This window comes from Ambystoma mexicanum, chromosome 1q (assembly GCF_040938575.1).
Source record: "Ambystoma mexicanum isolate Mex_15411 chromosome 1q, UKY_AmexF1_1, whole genome shotgun sequence".
Lineage (NCBI taxonomy): Eukaryota > Metazoa > Chordata > Amphibia > Caudata > Ambystomatidae > Ambystoma > Ambystoma mexicanum.
Window position 1 is genome coordinate 86,523,135 of NC_090922.1, and position 18,587 is coordinate 86,541,721.

Here is an 18,587-nt window from a genome sequence, read left to right on the forward strand (position 1 = left end):
ACAACCAGCGATGCGCGTTGCGCGCCTTATATTCCACCATCATAGCCATGAGACCCATAGGCGTGCTGCATCCCCACATGTAGGATGTTACTTACGTGTTGAGGGCTCTGTTATCGGCTGCTGCAAATGCGAGAAGCAAGCCACAGTTCCTCCTGACTGCAAACTTCTGTTCTTGCCTCCTAATGCTCTGCTTTGACTTACACACTCTTACTCTGCTGATGCCTGGTTGAGTGTGAGTGCCTGCTTGTGTCCATCACTGTCTTGGAGTGCCAGCTGCCTCAATGTTGTCTGTACTCCTGTGTTGGGCCTGTGACCACCCCTTCTGTACTTGGGACTTGCTCCTGCTAACACCACCACAGCTCCACAGCAACTACCCATGACCCAGGAAAGTCATACCTGCCTCGGGTGTGCCATGTCTCTCCCATCTACATCCTCTGAGAAGTTTAGAACCCCCACAATGAGGTAGAGGGCTGCCAACTTCACCACCACTGAGGTTGGCATCCTGGTGGATTGGTCCTGGGCACCTATGATGCCCTCTTTAACCAAACAACACAGCTGGTCAACGATGCAAGGCTGAAGATCTGGGACGACATCACAGCTGCAATTAACGCAGATGGGGTGGCAGACCACACAAAGACCATGGTCGGGAAGCGTTGGGACGACCTCAAGCCCCATATCCATTCCAAGGTGACGGAAGCCCTTGCCAGGGAATCCACCATGGAGGTGTACCATGCTGGCTGTCACCGGTTCATACAGGTAGAGCTGCAGATCCGTGAGAGGTTCTATCCAGGCCATGACTCCCAGATCTTGGCCTGGAGAAGTTGTCTGGAGGCTGCTGGTGAGTACCCATGTGGAGCAATGCTCTACTGCATATGTGTGGCATGCATGTTTGCAGATGCCACATCCTGTTTGCAGCTTGTGTGTGGTGTGAGAGGCAGCAGCATCTACAAATGTGGCATCAACATTATATACTGGCATTTGCATGGGTATTGGCAGATTATTCAACAATTACTTCTTGTACTCGGGCACATGCTGTGTGAAATCATGGACCAAGTGCTGATACAGCATGGATGTAGAAATGCTATGTTGTGGGCATGTGAGTGACATGCATGATGGACAACTCCATATTTGGCACACCTGACAGTGCATCCATGAAGACACATCTGCTGAGTGTGACACATGTTCATGGATGATGTGAGAAAGGCATGGTGCTCAGAGGGAGACACAGACACAAGGACACATGTTTTGAAAACCTTTGTTTATACAAATGGGGTTTGAAGAATGCCTAACTTGCCCTATTTCTAAATGGGAGTAGTCTCGACCATTAAAGTAAAGAAGAATATTCTAAAAGTCTGTCTGTCAAATGTGATAAATCTGTCTGTGTGTCAAACCTATGCTTGCTCTCACGTTGTAACTTAACAATGTGTCGGGTAGTGGATAAAATATATGTGTCTCAAAAGAATATCAGGACGGTCAAAGAGTTTCTTCTAAAATCCCTTCCCCAAGCTTAAGTCACTCAGGATGTCCAAAAGTTCAGTTTGTTCAAAACAGTTCACAAAAATGCAGTTGAATAGTTTTCTTATTCGTCACAGTTCATGTACTTCTCTAAGGCTTCCGTCGCCCGATTCAATGCTTTCTAGCATAACACATTTCTACTTTAACAATGTTCCTGGATGGATCTTTCTGGCTTTCCTCAACAGAGCTTAGACCCTCTTTGCGTGTTTCTTTGAACTCTTTAATATTTGATATGATATGATTGGTTATTTATAACGCGCTTAATACCCAGAGATTTCTTACAACATTTTACATTACAACATTTCATCATCTTTATACATGGGGTTCCCTTCCCCAATCGTCCTGCTTTCTTCATGCAGTTTATGTCGAAGACTTTCAAAACGGCACAGCTTTACTTATTCTCATGCCTGACCACTCCGACATTGTTGCATTCTGGGTATCGTATTGCTTATACTCTGTTAGTCTTTACTCAAGCGTGCCTTCTAGCACCACAACACGTTCTACTTCCTTGTCTCTGTATCAGTCATGCTCCTTAGCACCTTGACAAGTTCCACTTACTTGGGAATTCATTTAATAAATCAGTTCGGTTTCATTCGATGCCCATCGGGATCATGCTTCATTCAATATTCTGTTCCGTAGCCTTTCCGTTGGCTTTTGCTTCCATTAACTGTATTGAAATTGCTTTTCATCTCAGCGATATTTTGTTTAACTTTCGCATTTGTGGTGGTGGTGGAAGAGAAGACAGATGAAGGCGAGCACACAGGATCTGGTGGGGACATCAAGGGAGAGGAGGATGTGCAGTGCACCGCGGAGGGAGCTGCCCATCCTCCTGTCCCTGCTCCTTCTGCTGCACTACTGACCACCATTGTGGATGCCTCCACCCAGACCGAGCCCCGCCTTGGGCCCAGGGAGATCACACCTGAGATGTTGCTCTCCCTGCTGGCTGGTATTGCAAGGCAGACAGCCACTATTCGTGATGATGAGTTATTTGTTCTGATCTCTCACAGCATCACAAAATGATGTGCCTCTACCTGGGTCAGCTGACATGTGCGCTACTCTCGGGTGGCATATGTGTGCTGGCACATTCATCTGCCCCCCCTCTACTGCCACCTCTGTGCTCCAGTCATCCTCCGGGAGGGCCTTCCTTGCCAGTTCCCATCACGGCCCCCTCTACTCCTATCCCACCCACACAGCCCAGTCTGGTGGCAAGCACGACCCTGCCTCTGGTAGAAGTCCCGACAACTACAGAAGGGGTGGTCACTGTGCCTGCCCAGGCACCAACACAGTAACAGGTACCAGTGGAACAGCTAGCACCTCAGACAGTGCTGGTACTGTACCCCCTCGATTTACAACATCCAGCCAGCGGGGGTAACTGCGCAGTGTGAGCTTGGCCAGGCATCAGCAGATCAGGAGTGCCCAGAGGCAATCCTCAGGGGGCCCAACAACATCTAAGAGGAAAGCAAGGCAGCAACATTCAGTCACATGGCAGAAGGAGCATAAGAGAATCATACAGATTGTGTGTGTCTGAATGTACTGAGGTGGGTTGTCATCCTGGAGGATGCTTGCAGGGAGAAGGAGGAGGTGGAGAGGAGGATGTTGGAGAACCTGAAAGCCATCCAGGAGAGGACGGTGGCCCACATCCATGTGGAGGACGATGAATATGACTCCGCCCTGCAGCTGGCGATGAGAGACCATTGAGCCTGCTGCCTATGTATATAGTTAATTATGTGGATTTTCTTTTTTGCCTTTTCTTAATGTTTGCACTTGGGCATTTCCCCCTTCCACTTACCAGTTTTTGATAGTGTAAATATTTACAATATATATTTCAGTTTCTTGATCACATTGGTGTTTGTTCATGTGCTGCATTTTTTTTACTTTGGTTTGGGCATGCATTTGTTATGTGACTGTCACGTGTGTCAGGGCCTCACCGTGGATGTGTGGGATACGCTCCACCTAGTGGATGCTCTCATGTCATGCTGTATAACTACCACTGAAATGCTTCATCTTCACATGTGAAATTTAGAAGTCTGGCAGTACACAACAGCCATTTACTTGGCTCACACACTGTCAGACATCATTCACAGCACTTGAACTCATGCATTTTCAATTTGTTTTAGTTGCAGGGGCTTCGATTGCTATGCTTTCCTACCTGACTTGCTTCATTCATTGATTGCTACTATGCACACATATTTAATGTGACTCTGTCCTGTCGGTGATGTCTTGGACTTGTCCTCCAAGGTCATTCACCTACATCACTTTGAGGCTATTGCAATGCCACATGGGCACATTGATACGTGACATTGCATGACATTGCTTTACTATGTTGAACGTACATGGCGCATTCACAGTGTAGCTGGTGCTACATTCCCCTGTCCTGTTGCTGTGCAGTTGCGGTTGTGATACACCAGGGGCTCCTGTGATGAGCTACAGACATAGATTCTGGATCAGTGCCGTAGTTGTTCAGTTGAGGGGTGGATATGTGGCCAGTGTGCTTCGTGTTGGTGGCAGTCCAGTGGAGTTGAGGTAAATTGTTGGTCTATATTGGACTGGGAGGAGTGTCATGTGACAGGGTCGGGCTGGGCTGGTGTCAGAGGTCAGGGGGCTGGTGGGTGGTGTCAGGACCTTAGGGCGTCCTGGGGGTAGTGTTGAAAGTGTGGGAGGCTGGTGGGTGGTGTCAGAACCCGAGGGGATGCCTCTGGGTGGTGTTGGAGGTGAGGGGAGTTGGTGGGGGGTGTCAGGACCAGATGGGCTGCCTGGGGGTGGTGTCAGAGGTGAGGGGGCTGGTGGGTGGTGTCAGAACCCGAGGCACTGGCTGGGGGTGGTATCGGAAGAGAGGGGGGCTGATGAGTAGTGTCAGGACCTGAGGGGCTGCCTGGGGGTGGTGGCAGAGGTGGGGGGGCTGGTGGGTGGTGGCTGGTGTCAGGAAATGAGGGCCTCCCTGGGGTGGTGTCAGAGGTAGGCGGGTCGGGTTGAAATGCGAATGCACGGAGCACGCATTGGAAACGTTGCGCATAGGGCCGTGCAGAGTTGTTCTTGGCATGCAGGCTTTGCGGGTTCAATGCACACTTTTCCATGAATCGGGTCCATAGATTTTAAGTCCATCATTAGTAAGTAGTCAGGAGTACATACATTCTTGTATATGGCTGTCAGAAATTCTTTGAGGTGCCAGCCAGGTATAGGCTAAAGTAGTTCATGTCATTCCTACTTTCCAAGCTTTCTTCAGGTTGGTAGTACTTGCTGTAAGAATGTAGTAAACCTACAATAAATGTGAATAAATTAATGAAAATGAAGAAACTTAGGATGACATTAACATCAGTAATACATTTTCTGTTTCAAAGAACAAAACAGTCTGACTCAAACTGAAGGGTCAGACAGAAAATCACAATAGATCGCAAATGAATTCAGTGAATTCAGTGAAGAGAAATACATCAATGCTCTCTGCCTGAAACTCCACAAAGCAGAATTATAAAGCAAAATAAAATAAGCAACCAATCATTAATTGCACGTATTATCTCTTAAGGTTAGATATTGGTTATCATAACCATGTACAAATCAATACTATGTTGTCTGGTTTAGAAAATCAACTCACTTAGTACTGAAAAACCCTTAATTCTTCAGTTAGGAACAGAACTGTTGCGATGGCCTGCATGTACCTATCAGGCCCCGCCCCTCGTCACCAGCGGCAGGCGTCTAATTTGTAACGTATGCGTTTCTTTTCTACATCCGCTTTTACCTATGAACTTACGGACAATAAACACCAGCTACCTCCCCTACCATTATGACTGGTATTCCCTCAACCCGAGTGTCTGCTCAGGGGTTGAGTGTCACTCTTTGCTACTTTACTGAAATTGTGATTAAAGTCTGAGCTTGCAACCGCCATCGAACCTGCAGCACCATACCACAATGACTCTAGCTAAAAAAGCCTGGTGCAGCCGATGTAGCCCAGTACCTCACGGGGTGAGACTTTTCCGGTGTTCTAACCGCTGCTGTGCTGTTCCCCTTCTGGCTTGATTTGGTCCTGCACCCACACTGGGCTAAATAGGGTCCTCACAAGCAGGGTATGTCTCTAAACTTGAACATATATAGACTTAAATTCAAGTCTTCGGTTCTTTATAATGGTTGAAAAACTTGATTCTCGACTGTAGTGAAGAGCTGGACGAAATGGGCTATGACGTCAAAGTGCAATCAGCCACAAGTGAAGAAGACAACAAAAGGGAGGCTGAAAACAAAGGGCGTAACACGCCCAGCGGAAAACAAGTAGTCAGATACCAAAAAAGCGCCATAGCAACAACTGGCCGTAAGAAATCTCCTGCAAAAAACAAGGAAAGAGTAAGATCCCTGGAACCTGAAGAGAAACTGAGGGAAAATCAACAAGCCTCCAAAGAAAACAAAAACTACGAAAGTTCCACAAAAACCAAAGATACAAAAAAACTTAACAATGCCAGGATAATCCCAGAAACAGCGGTCAAACTTTCAACAGAAAAAGTCCTACAAAAAAGATGTGAACACATGAAAGGCATATGGTCCTGGTTGCCTAAAACTCTGAGGGAAAAAAAGCAAATATAGCAATCCGTGAGAGACGAGCACATCCTTCAAGATAGACACCGCTCGACCCTCCAAAAGTGCGAACTAAAAATGTGCTCGTGGAACACGGGAGGACATACCCACCTACTGTCTCCAAGTGACATGGACCTGGGGTCATATGACCTATTATGCCTCCAAGAGACCTGGCTGACCGAACCCCCTGCAATAAGGGGGTTCGAAGTCATCCTTGCACCAGCCAAACAAGGACGTCGAGGAAGACCTTTATCGGGTTTACTGATTGCGTCTAAAAAAGACTCCGGGATCAAATTAGAAGAAACATTGATCAGCAACCAATTGATTCTGATGGTGAAGGCGTCATGGACCCGACGGAATACCGACAAAAATGCCTATGAGAAAGTCACCTTAATCATAGCAAACACCTACTGGAACCCAGCAAGCATAGAGCCTACCATCTACATAGAAAAATTGAGGACGCGATAGACGAGGCACTATCTGAACACCTGGTAAAATACTTCCTCATTTGTGGAGACTTGAACGCTACGTGCACGAGCTCGGACGAAAGGGAGGCGGACCAAGGACATAACTCAACAGGCAAACAGCGTGGCAATCTATGGGTCAAATTGATGAATTCAAGAAACCTTCATAATTTGCACGAAGCATTCCCAGACTCAAATCGCCCGCCATCATGGGAAAGAAATGAATCGACAGGTACCATAGACTACATCTTCGTCACCGAACCAATACTGGCAATAACGAAAGACTTTGAAATTACACGAGTAACAGCAAGTGACCACAACCCCTTGTCAACAACCTGGATGTCAACAAGTCCCCGGAATGATTACGCTGAGCACCAAGTCATAGCTAACACGAAGGGAAACCGCTTATATCTTACAATTGATTCCATTGTGGAAATAGAAAAAGGATTCAGCTCAATGCCAAACCATTTGGGCAAAAATAAAACAGACTATACGCCACTTTTGACGAAGTTCAAGAAGAGCCGTACAACAAAAACAAACAGTGGAAATCCCCCAAGACACGTGTACGACCTAACACTGGTGGAGAAACGCCGGGCACTGCGCAAAATACAACGCAAAGCAAAATCTTCCGGATCTCCAGGGGCTGCGAGAGCGGCGGAAGTGGAAACCAAACTCTACAAAGCTTGGGTAAAAGGTCATAGAGTGTCTCTCTACCAACAAGACGCTGAAAACATCCTAAAAGTGATAAGCAGCAAAAATATAAAAGAATTTTGGAAAATCTTGAGAGCAGTTAATGAAACGCAAGAAAATACCATCATAAGCGAGATTGGAGAAACTACGTGGACAAAATACTATACTACTATGTACCTGGCACCAACTACCAACTTAAAATTACAGGGCGAAATGTCTTCAGGAGCCATGGGTAAATATAGACGACCCACAGGAAATCCGATTAAAGATCAGGGGCTTAAAAAACTCTCATGCCCCAGGACCCGATGGGATTACGAACATTGATCTAAAAACAAATCAAAATGAGTGGGCCAGTCTGCTAAGTAAAATCTTCGGCAGATGCTCCAGCTTGAAAACGATACCACCCTCCTGGAAACAAGCAACAATGGTACCAATATTCAAGAAAGGAGACAAAAAGGACCCGGCAAATTATAGACCCATTGCGCTCCTGGATGTTATAGGTAAAGTGTTTGGCTCAATGCTTCTTGACCGCTTTAAGATCTGGGCGGAGGAATCACCTTGCAACGACCCACTCCAAACTGGATTTAAAAAAAACCTGGGCACGACAGCTAACATTCTAATGCTAAACGTGCTGAAAAACAGAGTACTGGAAGGGGGAACGAGAATTTTCGTGGCGTTCATCGACCTGACCCAAGCATTCGACCGGATTGACAGGGTCAGCCTATGGTCCAAACTTGAAGCCTGGGATTGTCCACCTTCTATACTAAACCTGATTAAGGCACTGTACACCGATACTTCTATACGCATTTGACTCAACCAAAACGGTCTCTTGTCATCACCCATTCCAACAGCGCGGGGAGTGAAGCAGGGGTGCCCATTGGCTCCGGCCTTACTTCTGGTATTTATCGGTGACATCCAAGATGAGGATCTAGAAATTTGAGCATTTCCTCCAAAAATCTGCAAAACCCCGATAACACGATTGCTCTACGCAGACGACTTGGTCCTAATGGACCACACACCAATAGGTCTGCAGCGCCAATTGACAAAGCTCCAAGGGTATATGCAAGAAAATAAACTGGAAATAAACGCAAAGAAAACAAAATTTCTAGTACTAGAAAAATCGACCAGGAAAACAGAAGAACTGAAACTAAAACTGGAAGGATCACTGATCGAGCGAGTGTTCGATTTCAAATACCTTGGAGTAATTCTGGACTCCTCTTCACAAGACAAAGCTATGCAATTGGCCCTGATGACCAAAGTCAATAAATTGGCAGCTCAAGCTAGGGCCATAGATAAAAAGTTCGGGAGATTCTCGCTGATCCCAGTGCTAGAATACTACAAGAAAAAGGTGATGCCGACATTAACATATGGGGGAGACGCAATGATGCACCTACCACCATCCATTTGGACAAGAATTGAGGCAAAGTTTTGGCGAAAAGTACTTATACTTCCAAACTTGACCTCAATAGCCTCAATTCGACGAGAGCTCAGCCTACCATCTCTTAGAAGTTCAGTCTCACAATCGTCTCTAAGGCTGTTCAGGAAATGCCGGATGGCCGAGCCACCGTCAGTATATTATCTTATAAACCTCGAAATAGAAAGGAACACAAGCAAATCCCTTAACAAATGGAAAGAAGAAAACATTAGTTTGCTAGAACAGGTACAGGCAGATGAAGAACAACTAACAAAGTACCCAAAGAGAAGCTTCACCAAAATCAAAGAACTCGACTGGATAAACACCCTGGAGACAGCAGGAAAAAACAAACTAATCCTACACCTGCCACCAAATACGAAAAAACTCAATGAACTCCAGGAGTATATAAAGAAGTTCCCATCCAGGAAGGGGAGAGACATGCTGATGAGGGCCCGTTTAAATTTACTGCAGACAAACGAGATCTTGTCAATCAGAGGCCAGTCGGAAAATAATCGTTGTCGATTTTGTGCAACACAAGAAAAGGAAACAATCCGCCATCTGCTCTTAAAATGTGCCTCAAACCAACATATAAGAAGCCGTTACTTAAAATCAACCTTCACAGACTTCATTATAGAGGACGAAGAAATATGTTGGTCTCGTCTGATTGGAGGCGACAAAACACAATGGCCCTCATTACGACCCTTGCGGAAATTGACTGACCGGACCGCAACAGCGTAAATAGCGTTTCCGCCATTGCACGAAGGAGCAAAGTGCGGCTAATTACGACCCATCGGGCACGAGCATTACGCCATGGCGGAATCCGAAAGGCTGCGATGGCGGAAATGACCCCAAAACGGCCCTTACCGCCGCCGTACGCTGCACCAGGTGCAATACCGCCACCCATCTTAGCGGTCACCGTAATGAGCGGGCACCGTAATGAGCGGGCACCGCAAATTACGGGCACCGTAAATATACGGAAACGGAAGTAAAAGCATGTGGCCGGAACGGGAAACAGCACGCCGCACAACTATAAAATCCGAATCCCAACACAACCATCAAAAATCCGACCCTGACACACATCCCAACCCGTTAGCAACCCCAGTTAAAAAAATAAATATGGGAAAGGTAGCCAAGAAAGCGTGTGATCGCAAGCGGCAGGTCCACTTCTCCCGAGAGGAACTGACCGTGCTGACCGAGACCCTGCAGGAAAATGCCGCCGTCGTCTTCTCCAGTCAAATGACCAGGACGGCCCTTGCCAACAAGAAGGCCATATGGGCCCTTGTGGCACAGCGCGTAAGTGCGGTGGGGACAACACCCCGCACGCCACAGCAATGTCGCAAGCGGTGGGACGACCTGCGGATCCGCGTACGCAGCATACTTTCTGCGAACAGGAACATCGCCACAGCTACCGGGGGGGGATCAGAGTCGCCCATCAAGTTGACCCCCTGGGAGGAGATCTGCGCCTCCACCATAGGAATGGAGAGCATAGAGGGAGTCGGAGGGATGGAGAAAGGAGTGCCGACATCCGGAGAATCAGGTAGGTTTGCCAAGAGAAACAATGCGAAATCCACAAACCACGAACATGTGCAGTACCATGTGACCCCATAGTGCAATACATACTTTGCCCTGACAGCGCCCTCTAAAAGTCAGAATGAATAAACAAATTAATCAAGATGCCATAAACAACCCCTACATGTGCAGCATGCACCCCCTAACTGCAGGCAGCCAAATGAATGCATCCTCAATCCACACGAAAATGAGACCACCTCCAAGGCCCAGTCCCATATCAGCCTCATGTACCACCCCAATGCATTTGATACGTTGCCATTCCAAATCCGACAGACCCATAACTAACGCTCGCCCCTCTTTACTCCACCACAGGGGCCGATACCAACGACGAGCTGCAGGACACCCCTACCAGCACGCCTGCAAAGAGGGCCAGGACCAACGTCCCAAGAGCCTCCACCTCAGGTGCAAGGATCAAGACACGGCAGCAGCAGGAATCAAGTGCCAGCACACTGGAGGGGACTGCAACAGGCACCCCAGCAGCCAGCAAGTCCACAACCCCAGCACCACAGGTCCCCCCAAAGAACGTATCTGATGGCACTGCCTCTGGTGGTAGCAGCACCATAGGTGACACAGCTGTCATGCCAGCATGCTCCGACACGGAAAACAGTGCTGGCGACGTAGGTACCATCCATGACCTTTCCCAATCCCCCTGCATGTTCCATCCCCTACACCATGACGAAACCACGCAGGGGCACCCTGAAGACGACGACTGGCCAACCCCCACAAGTCCTGTGCCAAGGCAACATGTGTTGAGCAGCCCCCCTGTCACACCACCGCAAATGTCCATGGCCCAGCAGAGGCAACAGTCCCTCGACCTGCTGATCGAGCAACAGCAGGAAGCGTCCACGCTACTCAAGGACCATGCAAATGAATGCGGGGGTTCCAGGGCAGCCATGGAAACATCCACCGAGACACTCAGGGCACAAATAGAGAAAAGTAGTGAGAGCCTCAGGGGAGAAATGGAGAGAAGCACCGAGAGCCTGAGAGCACAAATGGAGAGAAGCACCGAGAGCCTGAGAGCACAAATGGAGAAAAGCACCGAGAGCCTGAGGGGGGAACTGCATGCGACGTCCAAAGACGTTTGTGCTGAACTTGCTGCTGTGCGCCGTGTGCTCTCGGAGCTCTCACAAACCCTCAGAGACATGCATGGACGCGAGCAGGCAGAGACGTCATCCGTGGCAAGTTCCGTCCAGGGCAGCCCCCAACGCAGATCTGGCAGGAACCTGCGCTCCACGGGCAGGGGTGCCCCTGATACCCGTAGAGGGGGCTTGCAATAGCGTCTACCCACGGGCAGCATGCATATCTGGACACTGGTGTTGGGGGGGGAGGAAGTAGGGTGGAGGGGGTGTGTTGGGCTTCACTGGGTGGCGGGTCCATAGGGTGTATGAATCAAATCACATTAACAATACAGCACTTCATTATCATCCAATGACATGTGTGGACATTGATATTTGCGTACGAGGCCTTCATAGGCGTACAGTCCACTATGTGCCTGTACTACACACACACAGTGCCACAGGTCCCCTTTCCGTGTAATAGGCACCATGCGTGGTTGCTAGAAGCATGCATCTATGATGCTCTGTCGGATTGCACGTGCATCCTGTGCCTCATGGACTCCCTGGGGTGCCTCCACATCCCCACCCTCATCATCATCATCTTCAGGTGCATGCAGTACAGCGTCAGGGGGCATGGGCACATTCCTACGTATGCACATGTTGTGCAGCATGACACATGCCATGACCATCTTAGAAACCCTCTCATGGCTGTACATGAGTGCCCCGCCAGACCTGCTGAGGCTGCGGAAACGAGCCTTCAGTAGGCCGAATGCCTGTTCAATGACCACACGGCTACGTGAGTGGGCATGGTTGTAGTCCTCCTCATGCTGGTTCTGTGGGTTCCGGATTGGTGTAAGGAGCCATCTCTTCAGTGGATACCCGGCATCACCTGTATGGGACGAATAAAGGGTGTCAGTGGAATGATAGTGCTAAGTAGCCCCCCCCCCCTCCTGCAAGGTCATTGACGCATCAAATGGGCCACGATGTCATGCATGGAATGAGACTCACCGAGTAGCCAGGATCTGTGCCCTGCGTGTCGCTCCATGTAGCGTGGTATTCTTGTGTTCCTCAGGACCATAGAATCATGGGTAGATCCTGGAAATCTGGCACAACAATGCGTAAAGATCTTGTTGGAGTCACACACCATTTGCACATTGATTGAATGAAATTGTTTCCGGTTGCGGTACTGGACCTCCATGGCATGTGGGACAACCAATTCAACATGGGTGCAGTCGATGGCACCAATGCAACCCGGGATGCCGCCAAGTGCATGGAATCCCACCTTTGCGTTGGTAATCTCCTGGTACGTGCGTGGTAGTGTGATGTGGTCGTCGGCGTGCTTCAGGAGGGCATCGTGCACTTGGGAGAGTGTCCGTGAGAACAGTGGCTGTGAAATGCCATGCAACTGTCCCACTGTGTGCTGGTAGGTGCCTGTGGCCAGGAAGTGGAGTACAGACACCACCTTCAGTAGGGGTGGGATGGCGGTTGGGCTATCTATCATGCTCACGAGGTCAGCATGTGTCATGTCCACAATGGCGATTATGGTGTCCCGGTCCAAACGGTAGAGGGTGTGGATCTGCTCAGCAGTGAGGTTGAACGGATCAGCTCGGAGGCGTGGGATTGCGGGCCGCCTGCGTGGTGGTAGTGGCAGTGCTTGTGGGCCTTGCTGACCCTGCCTTGCCCTCCTCCTCCTCCTTCTCCTCCGTCTCCCCTGTGCGCCCGGTTGTTGTACCTGTTGTTGTTCGTCGTCTTCTTGTAGTTGTAGCACTTGCAGTGCTATCTGGTGCCCCAGGCCCAACATCGCTAGTCCTGCCGGTAGCATTTTGGAGTGGGAGTGGTTGTGGGAGGGGTTTGGGTCTGCTATATATGTGCTGTCGGCCTGTATGGCCTCCACCTGTGCTGATTGAATGAATCTGTGGCAGATGCAATCCCTTCTGGCCGAGCACGTCCCGCACGTAAGGCTGCATTTGGCCGCATGGCATCTTGGGATTGGAATCATGTATCAAATCCCGATGGCAGTGTGATGTACTTTGACTGATTTTCATGCTATGCTCCCATTGTTACACATGCTATGATTGCAGCCGCTTACATACCTGTGAAGAGTCAGTGGTATGTAGGGCTCGATCGATGGCCGACCCTCATGCAGCACAGTATCGTACTTCACCGACGGGCGTGGCGTCCCATTTGTGATTGCAGCCAGTTAGCATTATGACACACAGCCGCACTACATTGATGTAATTGTGAATGCAAGCGTTCACAGAAGCCTTTTCGACGTAATGTTGCAAGTGAGGAATTCGAAGGCCAGGATTTTTGGTTGCGAAGTAGCGGTGAGGAGACGCCCACAGGTCTGCCTGGAAATGTAACGTTCTATTGTTGAATGTCCTTGGGACAGGGCCCATAACGAGCAAGCAATGAATGACATGAATTGAATGGGATGCGCAATAGCGTAGTGGACGATAAGGCAGGACGTTCCCAAGTCCATCTAGCTTCACGACACTACAGATCCGGCCAGGAGCACAGTGGTTTTTGCAGACTGCATTACGCACAGACGCGATGGAAGTTTCACATATTATGTGAGTGAATGTTCATGCGTTTTCATTGCGGGATGAGGGAATGATGAATGGATGCATGGACAGATGATTCCATTTAGGGTCTGCCATGTACATGTGTTTTTTGATTCAATCCCCTTCCCCTGCGCTATGTGATGCAAGGCTGCCATAGTGGGACTTACGTCTATCTGCCCTTGTCGGATCCTCCCTGTCTCGACGCGCCTTCATACACTTGTGTCTAGGCACGTTACTAATCCCATGTCATGGGTTCTATCTTGACGGACGCATGCACAGTAACCGACGTTGCCAATGGTGTATTAACCTCGATTGGTTTCGTTATGTATCGATACTGATTTAGGGGTGTGTATATTCCTTTGGAGTGGGCTAGCATGCATATGGGTGTGGATTTGGTGTGTTGAATGAAGATAGTGATGCATCATGTGTCATGTAGTGCAATCGGTTAATTTGTGTTTCATTTTGGTGACAGGTATCTCCTGCCCTATTGCAGATGCCATCTGTACGCCACTCCTCCAGATGGTTTTTACTCTCGACACCTGCAGCTTCGGGTGAATCAGTGGAGCAGCATTACGATCTTATGGGACGATCGCCAATGGGCCACATGCCCTTACGCTGTTCTGGTGGCTAGGTGCAACATTTCGGCCTTTCAGCTGGACTAGTGCCTGCCTCATGGGACGGACCTGCGGTTCTTGCCGCTTCCATGTTGCCTTTTGGAACGTTGATGTTGGCCCTGTGTGCCATGATGGTACAGGGCGTCACACAAGTGGAAGCTGGTCAATTATTGCAGATGCAGCCCTCGGTGATGATGGATGTTTTGGTGTTATTTTACAAATTGCTGTGAGGCCTTTGTCATTTGGATGTGCATTTAAATTGTATTCCGATATTTGGCGTGTTGCGTTATTCTTTGCAGGTGATGTGGCGATTTTCGATTTGTGGCGGTATGTATTGCGAGATGATCTGCATTGTGTTCCGCCTTCTGAGTTGAGTTGTGTGGTACAGTACTGGCCGCTTTTGCCTACGTAGCACAGTGTGGTCACGGATAGGGGCTGCCATTGTGACTGTTTACATGATGTGCTGTTCAGGGGCGGGGGATTGGCTTTTGGCCGACTGGTGCCTGTCAGCCAGGTCGATTGATGGTATGATGGGATGTTCAGAATGTGGCTGGTCACAGGTGCCTGTGTTTGCGTGCGTTTGTTGGAGGGGGACTGGGGTCATGTCCATTGGAATAGCTTCTGTATTCATGCCATCTGTGCCCTGCAGCTCCCATCGGCCCCTCTTGGGATGTGCCTGGCTGCTCAGTCACTCTGCCAACTTGTGTGGTACATGCTTCTGCTGATGGTTGGTTTGTTTACTGGCAAGAGTACAGGTCTGGTGCAATCCCCCTCAGGATGCTGTTTTGGATGTTGCCTTGCGCTGGTGGCAAGCGATGGGGGACTACTGTTGTTTTGTGTCATGTGTTCTTGATTTCCATTTTGATGTCTTGTACCTTCACATGCCTGTGCTGCATCAGTACGGCTATGGTGAAATGCCGTACATGGATGCCCACTCACGGGGCGCTTCGAACACCTGCATGCATTTCTACGTTGGCATGCATGGGTGAATTGTAGATTTCACTGGTTGCATGGTGTGAGTACATTGCGCCTGCCAGGAGTTGTGCAATGTGGCCAGGGAGTGGAGTACAGGCACTCAGTGGGCCATTTACGGTTGGTTCACGATGCCGTATTTCTCGCCATGGCGGAATGGTCCATTCCGCCATGCCTGATGGCGTTAGGTACATGTCCGCTAGGGTCGGAATTGGCGTACCGTTGCACCATGGTGGTGTTTGCGGTTTGGCATGGTGCGCGCGCGCGTGCTTAGTGCAGTTAGCGTTGGCGTTCACTACGGTGTCGCTAATGGCTTCGTACTTTGCGGTGACGGGTCATAGTCGCACCGAGCGCTTTTCGATGGCGGTATTGCATTTCCGCCATCGTTTTCCCCTTTCCGCCAGGGTCGTAATGAGGGCCAATGGCAAATAGCCACCTACAAAATCTTGGAAGCCATAAATTGGCCGACGAAGGCACATGTTTAGAGAGCTGTTCTCTTTTTCTTTTCTTCTTCATGACCGCAGACTAAAGACAGAAACCTCAAATTTTGTAAAAATCTTTTGATTGAACACAAATAAAAAAAAAAATTAAAAAAAAAATAATGGTTTTTGAATTTTCTACCATTGTAACTGCTCAAATCAATGTTACGTAATCTGCAACTGTTCAATCCCCCATTCCATGAGGCGAGGCTTCACTAGTTCGTGCACCTTCACAAATGTTATTTCCTTCATTTTTTTTGCACACCTGTTGTAGCCCAGTACCATGAGGCGAAGCTTTCCCAGATTGTGCACTCTCACAAATATTTTTCTTTCATAATTATTTGCACATCCGACGTAGTCCCCCCTCACCATGAGGTGATGCTTTACTGAAATGTACTGTCACTATCTACGCCTATGCTGTAACCTTTCACGCGTGGTCTTGCACCTTCTGGACTTTGCTATCACACTTTCTGTAACTAGGGCCTAGATGCCTCAGGGCTTTGTGTGCTGCTTTAAATACACAAATAAATAAATAAATAAACGCTCTCCTCTGTAGCAGCACTCCTACGAAGATTAAACCACATAATTGTAAGTGGCTGAATCGTAATAGGGAACACATCATTTCACACTATTACCAAAAGTATTAGGAATATAGCAAAAAATGATGGTCAAATTAACTCATTTTTTGAACTAGAAGGCACATATCAGCTGTTATGCCACACGAAATTCTTCTAATGGGAAGCCAATTTTAGGTTCACTTTTACATCCTTACTTAGATGCAGTAAGATGAATAGGCCACTAAAGGAGAAAACAGGTGGAATATCTGGTTAATAATCACAATGTTGGGTGTCATTTTAAAGATTGTATTTATAGGCACGATATAAACGTGAATGTGTATCAGAACGGCGGCTACCATTCTGTTGCATAGTTACAAAATGTTGTGATTTCATGACTGCATATCTGAATGGAGGACGCCATATTTGTTTTGACAGCACTGAATGGACCTGTCACCACTGATTGCGACTTAGGTTTCACTTCTTTAAGAGAGAGACAAACACATGTGGCCTGATTCAAAGAATGTTTTGCTAGCTGAAAAGTGACTTTGCACACTTAGCATGCACAACTCCTTTTAGCGATTCATGGAACAGACTTTGCCTGTATTTCCGGGATACTGCACAGGTACGTCACATCTTTGGGTGCAGTCGAGCGCTTTGCGCGACACTCCGTGCTAAGTGTGGGACGGGCCTACTGTTAGGGAAGATGTTCCTTTTGTTTTATGTCGCTAGACACCCTTTAAGGATTTTTTGGTGATTGTACATGTGTGCATAGGATGAACTGGTGGCAGCAGTTTACTTGTAAAGTATTTGCATTTATTTTTCAATTAACCATATCACGTTTACTGCATTTGGCTCAAGACTGTGGCTAGTACCGAAAATGGCCATGCCATGAAGACTTTTGTTCTGTCGTTTAGCCATTTTGTCCCTTTGCCTTCCCCTATGTCAAGCATACCCAGGAATTCCTTATTTGGTCAGGCAGCCTCCTGGGAAAACTGCAACTTTCACGGGCTCTGCAATGTCACGTGTGCTAGTGTCCAAGAAGAGGATTGGGACTGTCTGGTCCCAATCCACACTACTGCTGCCAGCATGTCTGGTATGCCTGAATGACTGGGACCACCGTAGACTGTGACTGGTCCACATCTGGTATGCATGCAAGAGAGCAGATCTTCAATTGGTTATCCCACATTTCAGTGCAAAACGAATCTTGGATAAGAGAAGGGGCTCTGCATCCATTCCAGGTCGATCACCTGAAATTCACACTAAACTACAGAAGGAACAAAGTATCCTAAAGCAGACCCGTTGAAGGTTTGGGACCCTGAGCCTGCAGTTGTCACATTGGACCGCTGTTTTTGCATCGATCACTGAAGGCCTTCAAGGGCGTTTAGACCCTTTGGAGTAGTGGGACCAACTATTCTAGGCACCTCCTGATTACCCTTCCAAAGAGCCTTATCAGAAGTATTCCTGGGCCATCCAGTGATCTGACCAGCTCAAACCCGGGGTATCGCATCAGAGTGCCGCCGTCCGTAGTCGTAGCTCCTCTGGGTCGCAATTCAAGAGAGTGCACCACGCCACAAGCATTTGCGCTACCTGTGTCGCCCTGCTGTGGTGACGGTCGTTGTAGGAGTCTTGCCTGCCTGCCCCCCCTGTGCCCTGAGATGTGCTGCACTGGAAATGTCCTCTTTTTTTCACAGAGAGCTGGGAAAATGCTACTGTCCCGCCACAAGCGATCGTCCCGTCCCGCAGCCGCTGAGAGCTGGAGCGATGTGCAACTTCAGGAGTTGAACCGACAAGCGACCTGACATAGACTGGCAAAGTTTGACCTGGACTGTGTCGAGGGTCAGTGAGTACTTGCATCACTTACCGGTGGCCCCCTGGCACAGCCATTGTTCTTTACGCACGAGAATCCCTAAAAAGATACTCACCTTGGCTGGGCTAGCCTGCGCTCCATAGCTATTCCCGAAACTCGAAAGTCTCTCTGACTGCAAGGGTAGACCCTCCTTGCATAGAAGGACACTGTTCTTCATCACCTCAATCCCATTCCTGAACTGCTAAAGCTCCCTGAAGAGAAGCCACTTTCTCTCATTACGCACAGCTGCATGTTTTCCATGCACTACTGTACTTTTGAGCATAAGGCTTC